The sequence below is a fragment of the Aquarana catesbeiana genome, linkage group LG02, assembly GCF_042186555.1.
Source record: "Aquarana catesbeiana isolate 2022-GZ linkage group LG02, ASM4218655v1, whole genome shotgun sequence".
NCBI lineage: Eukaryota > Metazoa > Chordata > Amphibia > Anura > Ranidae > Aquarana > Aquarana catesbeiana.
The window spans coordinates 177,719,805-177,729,537 of NC_133325.1; the positions used below are offsets into that span (position 1 = coordinate 177,719,805).

General features: G+C 43.9%; 1 non-coding gene across 1 annotated transcript; it reads left to right on the forward strand.

The window, feature by feature from the left end:
- Nucleotides 1-6,708: 6,708 nt before the first annotated feature.
- Nucleotides 6,709-6,812, forward strand: LOC141130711 (U6 spliceosomal RNA). The gene has a single exon (XR_012242477.1). It is a non-coding gene; the product is annotated as a U6 spliceosomal RNA (small nuclear RNA).
- Nucleotides 6,813-9,733: the final 2,921 nt, after the last annotated feature.

The window sequence follows — 9,733 nt, forward strand, 5'->3', positions numbered from 1 at the left end:
AATCTTTTCCTGCTACAGAGCTGCTATGTAAAATCATCTTGACCACCGTGCATGTGTTTGTAGGTGTTCTAGGCCTTGAGCATCTTTTTTGAAATATGTTTTTAACATTGAAATTGTTTTGCACAGCAATTTGAATATTACATGACATGACATTACAAAAAGAACAATCGCAACATGCTTTTAGGTACCAAGGAACCTTCTTCTGAAACTTGTAACTTTCGGGAACATGGTGAATCCCAGTTCCCTTTCCATTTTGTCATTATTGGTTGAAAAAAAGCTGTGCTTTTGACAAGATGTGATGGAAGCTTTACCAGATTTGACAAACTGGTAGAAAGTGAACTAGTAAATCTAAATACTATTGTGCCAGAACATTTTGGCTTGTTATTAAAAAAACAAACACATTATTGGCTATTTGGAAGAATATTACCTTTTTGATGTGCTCAGTAATGGCATAGTGTACTTTCATTTTCATGAGAAAACAGATTATATAAAAAAAAATGCTCATTTTGATTTAAATGGTTTTAGAAAGCAAGTTGGTCAGTATTGGGAGCTTTCCATATCCAGCATTGTAACACACAGCACTACATCAATTGAATACATAATATGCTGCTTTGACTGACAATGGGCATAATAGTTAATGCCCTAAATATGTACGAGAAAATCTTATGGTTGAATTGAATTATGTTCCTCCAGGGTTAGTGATGAATAAACCACCCACCTTTATAACCTGTGAGTCCTGTACAATTGAACCAACCCTTTCCATCTCTACGTTGGAAGAGTGTAGACAGCTGTACATTGTTTCTCTCATCAGTCTGTACATTTAGACCAAATTGTATTTGCACTGTCACAGTATATATTAAAAAGGAAAGAGTAACAATGTTTATTCACTATTCTGTTTTGTTTTTCTTTTTGATCAGCTGAAAAAGCCTACGTTGTATTGAAGGGGATTTTTTTTTTAATTGTTTGCGTTATTTCTAATAAACTATTAATAGACATTATTTATGATTTTTTTTTTTTTTTTTTTTTTTTTGTTTTTACAAGTGTATTTTGTTTATACATATAGATTAACTGAATGATGTTTGTCAAATCATGTTAAGTTCGCCCTTGAAATTTTTTTGTGAATTATGCAAGATTCCAAAGTGAGTAAAGGAGACCTGGGAGCTACAGTACTAGCTAGCTATATGCTGATTAATTTGTGCTTTACATGACCCTGACTTCTGCCCAAGTTGATAGTAAGCCTCATCCCGGTCATCAACTGTGAAGTTACAGAATCTAAGTTCATCATCCACTCACTGATGCACAGCCCTGCTCCTAACATTGGTGAAGACTATATATTCTATTGTTTAAAGTAGCGCTATAGAAAACAAATCAAACCTGACTTGCTGCAAACTATCACTAGCATCATCACGGCAGTTCCCTCCTCTTAATGGTTTTATTACCTTTTTGGTCCTATGGGTAGGTTTTGTTGTTTTTAACAAGGCAACAGTGCTTTTCTGCAGCAAACTTGTGGGACTGTGCCTTCTGAACAAGGGATTTTTAATTGGACTTTAAGTGGCAAAATTAATCTGAACTTAATAGGTTCACTTAAAAAAAAGTGCTGAGAGGTTACTGTTCTGAAATTGATGCTTGCTTGGCTATCATCAATTCTTAGTCACTGACCCAGCCATGCTGACCTTCAGGTGCTCAAAATTCAATCTAAACTATCTTCAAGTACTAGTGGACATTATGGCAGCATTCTCCTACAGTGTCCCCTCTATGGGCTACTAATCTCTGGTTTCCTCGAGGGGGAGCAAGGTAGGTAGTCTGGCACAATGTCACCATGCACATATGCTATTTTATAAATGTTTCTACATTCAGCAACAAATACTTATGGCTCTGGCAGCTCAGACTAGCCAGTGATTTGACAAACCTGTGCACAGCTGTTTCAGTATATGGTGCAAGTTTTGAGACACTTGAATACAGGGGGTGACTGCCATTGAGGTGTTATGGCTTGCATCTACACTCCTCTTGGGTGGCCCTTCCATTTGTGGTGTAATTTGGCCTACAAATCCCTAGCAAGCACTGGCGTCTTACAGGAGGTGAGGTATGGGGAAAGACAATAGGGTAGTCTCCCAAATCCCCCTTATTTAGATGAGGACATCCTGCATAGTTTGCCTTGGAATGGCTTTCCAACCTGTACCTATCTGGTTTTTCCACTGTCTTGGGAGGACAATCCTCTGGTTCCTTTATTCTCTGAAGTCATTTCTGGTATGTGTTATCAGTTCTTACTGGCTTGGAACACCTAATATCTATGGTCAGCTTCCACAAAACCGCTGGACTGTTTCCCGATGAGCCAGGTAAGCCGAAGAATCAGTGTGGGGGGTGGGGTGGCGACCCTTCCTGCTGCTTCTACAAGTGATCCAGTAGCTCATCAGCTGCTCAGAAAACTTTTATCGGAAAGAGCAGCGGTTGCTGACCATTTTAATACTGGGGTTATGGCATCCTGCCATAAACCCTGCTATTTCACTTCAAAATCATGCCATATTTTTGCAGTTGGGCTCTCGAGGTGGTTTTTTAAAAAAAATGCTCTGGATAAGAGGTTAGAGGTTGTAGTGGAAGTTTGCCAACCCCTTGAAGACTGGGTGAAACAAATAAGCTCATTTCAGAGATTCTGACCCAGGAACTTCTGCCATATGGTAGATCCTGGTAGATTTTCAGAGGGCCTTAAGCTTCACAGTGGATGCCTTAGAAAACTTCATACAGCAGCTCTTGTGGGAGGACACTGAAGTTGGTCAACTTCTTTTCAAAAAGCAAATCAAGAGGTTGCCATTTGCGAGATAAGACTTGTTTTGTCCATCAGATAGTACAAGTCCTGGAAAGGTTCTGTTCTGAACCTAGTGCAAACTCTGCACCTAGACTAATTAGGGCTTATTCCTTGATATGGCTTAGACACTACAGGTACAGAACAGGTAGTTCTGCAGATGAAATGCCTGCCTTTTCAATCTAAGGTGGAGTTCCTGGGGTTGTTGAAAGGTTGGTCGATTTTGAGCCTGCATGAGGGTACTGGGGAAGAGGGTAGTAGATCTCAATGCAATCCACTATGCCCAGTTTTACTCCAGAGCTCTTCAGCTCAATATCTAGTTGGCATGGGACTGAGTTCCAAGACCAGCTTGGCTCTGGAATGGTGGATATCCATGCAGATGTTGGCCTTTTTTTGCCTGGCGTGAGGCTATAAGTTCCATCCACAGTATGTTGTGGGGTGCATTTTGGCTTTTCTCAAGTCAGTTGTAGAGATGTCTCTGGTTTTAAATGGTAAATTGAGTCACAAGCCATATTGTAATTTCAGGCTGGGGTGCTGTAATTTTCTGTAAAATTCAATGCAATATGGCAACCTGGAGGTGTTCTGTACCCAGTTGGTGCATATAAATGTAATTTCCTGCTTATGTAATGGCTCACTGATTTTCTCAAGTGTCTGCACTAAGATACAGGTCAGGTTTTAGGCTTCCTCTACAAACATTTAATTTCTCCTACATTCATTGACAGACACAACTGCTTCTGATTAGGACACTAGGCAGCAAAAAAAAAAAACACACACCGCCTGTAAAGCAATCTCAGTGGTAGAAAACTCATAGGTGTGCCTGGGCACACCCTAATCACCCTATGCATGTTTAGTGTAGCTGAATGCCGGCTGTCTCCCGAGATCTCCATCGTTAGCACTGAGGGTAGTGAGATACTCGTGGAGAGGTGGCTGTGCTATTTGCTGCCACCCCACTATTATCACAGTATCTTTCTGCCTGCCAGGCTGCTCTGAAATGCATCGGAGTGTTTAGCCCGCGCTGCCTGTGAAACCGTTTCTCATTCATCAGAGAGTGAGGCTTGCAAGAGCTGCTCAGTGTGTGAAACTGTCAGGTAATGTAACTGCGGGGAGAAAGGCCAGCTCTCAAAGCTCAGTGGTGATGTTGGGGTGGGCGGGGCCGAACAAGCTATCAAACACCAGTCAATGGGTTGGGGTCTGGGCAGGCTGCTACGTTGTGGCTCTGCCCCCTTTCTTAACCAGCCCAATCATTGGTTGATAGTTTGTTTGGTCCCACTCATGCCGCTGAGTTTTGACAGCTAGTCTTCCCCCTTCAAGCAGTTACATTACCTTGACAGTTTCACACACTGATTTGCTCTTGCAAGTGATGCTATACACTACTCCTCCACCCCCCATTGAAATTAACGGGCAGCGCTGCAAAATGGGCACTATTAACCCTTTCCTTGGCTACTAGCGGGGTTAAAAGCTAGTGGCTGAAAACCGCCGCTATAACAGCGGTAAAGCGCTACTAAAATTAGCCCGCACTGCCCCAGTGTGAAAGGGGTCTAAGACATACTTTTTTTTTTTTTTTAAACTGAGGGATGGTGGAAACCCCTCTACAGATAATTGTAATACAAATTAACTTCAAGTGCAACAACTTTTTAGTTGGGAGGTTCACACCATTATAGCACTTTTGTATGTTTTAGATTGTTACACTTAATTTTATATATTTAAGTTACTATTATAATGTGAATTATTGCACTTGAAGTTAATTATCCACCACCCCTGCTAAGTCCATGTCTTTATGGACCTTGCTTTGTGCACTGGTGCGCAGTCCTGTTGGAACAGGAAGGGGCCAGTCCCAAAGTTGGGAGCATGAAATTGTCCAAAATGTCTTGGTATGCTGACGCCTTAAGCTTTCTTTTCACTGGAACTAAGGGACCAAGCCCAACCCCTGAAAAACAACCGAACACCATAATCCCTCCTCCACCAAATGATTTGGACCAGTGCACAAAGCAAGGTCCATAAAGACATGGATGAGTGAGGTTGGGGGGGAGGAACTTGACTGGCCTGCACAGAGTCCTGACCTCAACCTGATAGAACACCTTTGGGATGAATTAGAACTGAGACTGCGAGACAGGCTTCTCGATCACCATCAATGGCTGACCTCAGAAGCGCGCTTCCTAAACCTTGTGGACAGCCTTCCTAGAAGAGTTGAAGCTGTTATAGCTGCAAAGGGTGGGCCAACTCAATATTGAACCCTAAGAGCCCTTTCACACTGGGGCGGGGGGCGGCGTCGGCAGTAAAACGCCGCTATTATTAGCGGTGTTTTACCGTCGGTATGTGGCCGATAGCGGGGCGGTTTTACCCCCCGCTAGCGGCCAAGAAAGGGTTAAATACCACCGCAAAGCGCCTCTGCAGAGGCGCTTTGCCGGCGGTATAGCCGCGCCGTCCCATTGATTTCAATGGGCAGGAACGGTAAAGGAGCAGTATACACACCGCTCCGAAGATGCTGCTGGCAGGACTTTTTTTTACCGTCCTGCCAGCGCATCGCTCCAGTGTGAAAGCCCTCGGGGCTTTCACACTGGAATACAAGCATCGGCACTTTCGGGTCGGTTTGCAGGCGCTATTATTAGCTCAATAGCGCCTGCAAACCGCCCCAGTGTGAAAGGGCTCTAACGGACTAAGACTGGGATGCCGTTAAAGTTTATGTGCGTGTAAAGGCAGACATCCCAATTGTTTTGACAATATAATGTGTGTGTGTATATATAAATACAGTTGTGCTCATAAGTTTACATACCCTGGCAGAATTTATGATTTCTTGGCCATTTTTTCAGAGAAAATTTGAATGATAACACAAAAACTTTTCTTTCACTCATGGTTAGTGTTTGGCTGAAGCCAATTATTATCAATCAACTGTTTTTACTCTTTAAATCATAATGGCAACAGAAACTACTCAAATGACCCTGATCAAAAGTTTACATACCCTTGTTCTTAATACTGTGTATTGCCCCCTTTAATTAACGTCAATGACAGCTTGAAGTCTTTTGTGGTATTTGTGGATGAGGCTCTTTATCTTCTCAGATGGTAAAGCTGCCCATTCCTCTTGGCAATAAACCTCCAGTTCCTGTAATATCTTGGGCTGTCTTGCATGAACTGCACGTTTGAGATCCCCCCAGAGTGACTCAATGATATTGAGGTCAGGTGACTGAGATGGCCACTCCTTACCTTTATTCTGCTGTAGCCAATGACAGGTCGACTTGGCCTTGTGTTTTGGATCATGTTGGAATGTCCAAGTACGTCCCATGTGAAAATTCCTGGCTGATGAATGTAAATGATCCTCCAGTATTTTTTTTATAACATACTGCATTCATCTTGCCATCAATTTTGACCAAAATTCCTGTGCCTTTGTAGCTCACACATCCCCAAAACATCAGCGATCCACCTCTGTGTTTGGTAAGTACAGTAGATGTCCCTCCTTTTCCTTTAGGAGTGGTACAGGGCACGTGTACTCCTTGGTGTGGTCAGTCCTATGGGTTCTCCTCCAACCCCCTTGGCCTAGGTCTTCCTCCCCCACTTTGTTTCCACTGACCGGGGGAGTTGGCACTGTGTGGTCCATGGGGTGGGGGCTGTGGTCCTAACGTACTAGTGGAGGTTGTTTCCTCGGGGGCTCTGAGTCTCCCTTAATCCTCTGCAGCGGCCTCCATGTGTTCTTGGGCAGCAGGTGGCCATATTTGGTGTGCCATATTGTTGTGGTGTCCATTTTGCCGGTGTCTGTGGCAGCAGCCATTTTTGGGTGGACTGACAAGGTGGCCATTTTGGTGTGTTTTTTTTTCCTCCGACTGGGTTGTGTGCATGGGCAGTCTGGCAGGGATTGCGCAGTGGCCATTTTATTGTAGCCATGGGTGGTGCCCATTTTTTGGTTTAGCCTCTGGGTGCTTGCTGCAGCAGCACATATACTAAAATTGGAATAATACAGAGATTAACATGGCTCCTGTGCAAGGATGACATGCAAATTCATGATGTATTCCATATGTTCCTGGTGACTTTTGACTGGTTGGCATGCTCTTCCATGTGCCCTCCTTGCATTTTGGATGGCTCACAGCACTCCCTCAGGCCTGGGTTTTTCATGTGTGGTGGCGAGTCCTGGGGTACTCTCCCTCTCTGCTACTGCCAGTTAGACTTGGTCAGCTTCTCTATTTTTGGTGGACTCTCAGTGGTGCTGCACTTTTTGGTTCGGGCCCCCTTCCCGATTCTCTCATGGAGGCAGTGGATCCCTAAAGGGGGCATCTGTCCCGTTCGCAGTCCTTGAGGCCTCCTGAGTGCAGGTGGATGTCGGGCACAGGACAAGCAAAAATGCATCCCCTGGTTCTTGCTTTCCTCCTCGGACATTCCTCTGATGCAGAGGATGATTCTTCTGCCACTGTTGCTGCGCATTAAAAGGCACTGGTGGCTGCACTATATACCTGGGTGCAGGAAACTAAAAATTGAGGATACTTCTGGGGCTGCTGAGGAAGTGGCTGTCCCCTTTGAAATTTACAAGCCATCTCATTCTGCTAAGGTTTTTCCTTACCCCACCTATTTTAATAATTTTTTTTAGAACCATCCGAACCACCCCTTTGTGGTCCCAATTTTTTTTTTGGGCTCATTATCCCTTTGAGGAAGCCCTTCTGTAAACGTGGACCTTTTCTGCGGACCAGAAGGCAGAATCGGTCACCTGTACTGTTTTCATTTGCATTCTTGGCATTGCATCTGGTTTTGACCAAGGCCCTTGTATTCAGACGGTTACAGAGTGGGCTAAGCTCTTGTGCCACTGGAAGTTAAGTTGGTCCAAGGCCTTAAATGTGTGTGTGATGCAACCCTGGCTGTGGACACATTGTTCTCCAAGCTTTCTGTCTCGGTAGTGGTGCTTCAGCGAGTTCTGTGGGTCATGTGCTGGTCTGTGGATCAGACATCTGAAAAGACTCTGGCAGACTTACCCTTCCAGGGGGAACATCTTTTTTTGGACCTACCCTGGTTGACATCCTTAAGAATCTTAATGGTGGGAAGAGCAACTTTCCCCCATAGTCTAAGAAGTGGAAGGACCTTGCCGTAAGCAGGGTCTCTCCTCTGCATACAAAAGGTTTTTTCATTCCCCTGGCTACTCAGACAAAGGCTCCCAAAGGTGGGGCAATGTGCACCTGGCCTCACAAGCCCAAAAAGTCCGCAGACAAGTCCCCTTAGCATGAAGGCTTGCCCCCCACCCGTGGCTAGGATGGGGGGGGGGGGGTCAACTTTGCTGGTTCACAGGCCAGTGGACCTCCATGCTGTCTGCCAAATGAGTCCACAAACTGATTATAAGATTCACTCCTGTCCACCAGAGGAATTTTTTTTTTTTTTTCAATTTTCGCATCGCACTGTCTTGCTTGCGGGTCTCTGTTTACGGTTTTTCCTGGATCTCAAGACTCTGATTATGTTGTGGGGGTGCAGAAATTCAGGATGTAATCCTTCTGGTCAGTGGTAGCCGCTATAGACCCCAATGTCTGTAAGCTGAGCACCAACGCTTCTTATGCCCCGTACACACGGTCGGACTTTGTTCGAACATTCCGACAACAAAATCCTAGGATTTTTTCTGACGGATGTTGGCTCAAACTTGTCTTGCATACACACGGTCACACAAAGTTGTCAGAAAATCCGATCGTTCTAAACGCGGTGACATAAAACACGTACGTCGGGACTATAAACGGGGCAGTGGCCAATAGCTTTCATCTCTTTATTTATTCTGAGCATGCGTGGCACTTTGTCCGTCGGATTTGTGTACACACGATCAGAATTTCCGACAACGGATTTTGTTGTCGGAAAATTTTATATCCTGCTCTCAAACTTTGTGTGTCGGAAAATCCGATGGAAAATGTGTGATGGAGCCTACACACGGTCGGAATTTCCTACAACAAGGTCCTATCACACATTTTCCGTCAGAAAATCCTACCGTGTGTACGGGGCATTACACTTTGTGGTCAGGGATGCACATTATTCGTTTGCAGTGCTTCTCTTTGGCCTGCCTTCCGCTCTCCGTGTTTTTACCAAGGTACTGACTTCGGTCCTGGCATTGCTGCAACAACGGGGGATTGCCGTGGTTGGCAATCTGGACAACCTCCTCCTGCAAACAGACTCGCTCTGCGTTGATGGACAGCACTGCGATTACAATGCACACTCAGGAACTTATGAAGTCTGCACTGACCCCAACCAAGAGGCTGTAGTCTCCTGGTCTGATCCTCGGTGCAGGCCAAGGTGTTTCTTCCGATGGACAAGCTATGCAAACTTTGCACTGCGATTCAGCTACTGCTGTCCTGCAAGAGGTCTTCTTTGTGATTTTTGCATGCAGGTCCTGGGTCTCATTTTAGTTAGGGATATTAGAGTAAAGGGGGCTGAATACAAATGCACACCACACTTTTCACATATTTATTTGTAAAAAATGTTAAAAACCATTTATCATTTTCCTTCTACTTCACAATTATGTGCCACTTTGTGTTGGTCTATCACATAAAATCCCATGAAAATACATTTACATTTTTGGTTGTAACATGACAAAATGTGGAAAATTTCAAGGGGTGTGAAAACTTTTTTAAGACACTGTATATATAGTCATTCATTGTGTACAAATGTGTGTACAATTGTGACTGGTTAAAGTGATCATATGGTACAGACAGGGCTAATCACAGCCCATCTGTACCATATGATTAGCTGTGGTCAATCACAGCTAATCACAACAATGCACACTAAATGAATCAATTTCATTCAATGGTTGCTTGTAACAGTGAAATTCACTGGTATAAACAATCAATGTGTAAAAAAAAATTTAATTCTAAACACTTCCCTAGAGTAGTACAATGTTACTGTTTTTTTTTTTTTATTTAATTTTCCAAAAAATTGTTACAAAAAATTATAACTTCAAAAAACTTGCCATGCCTCTTACTAAAT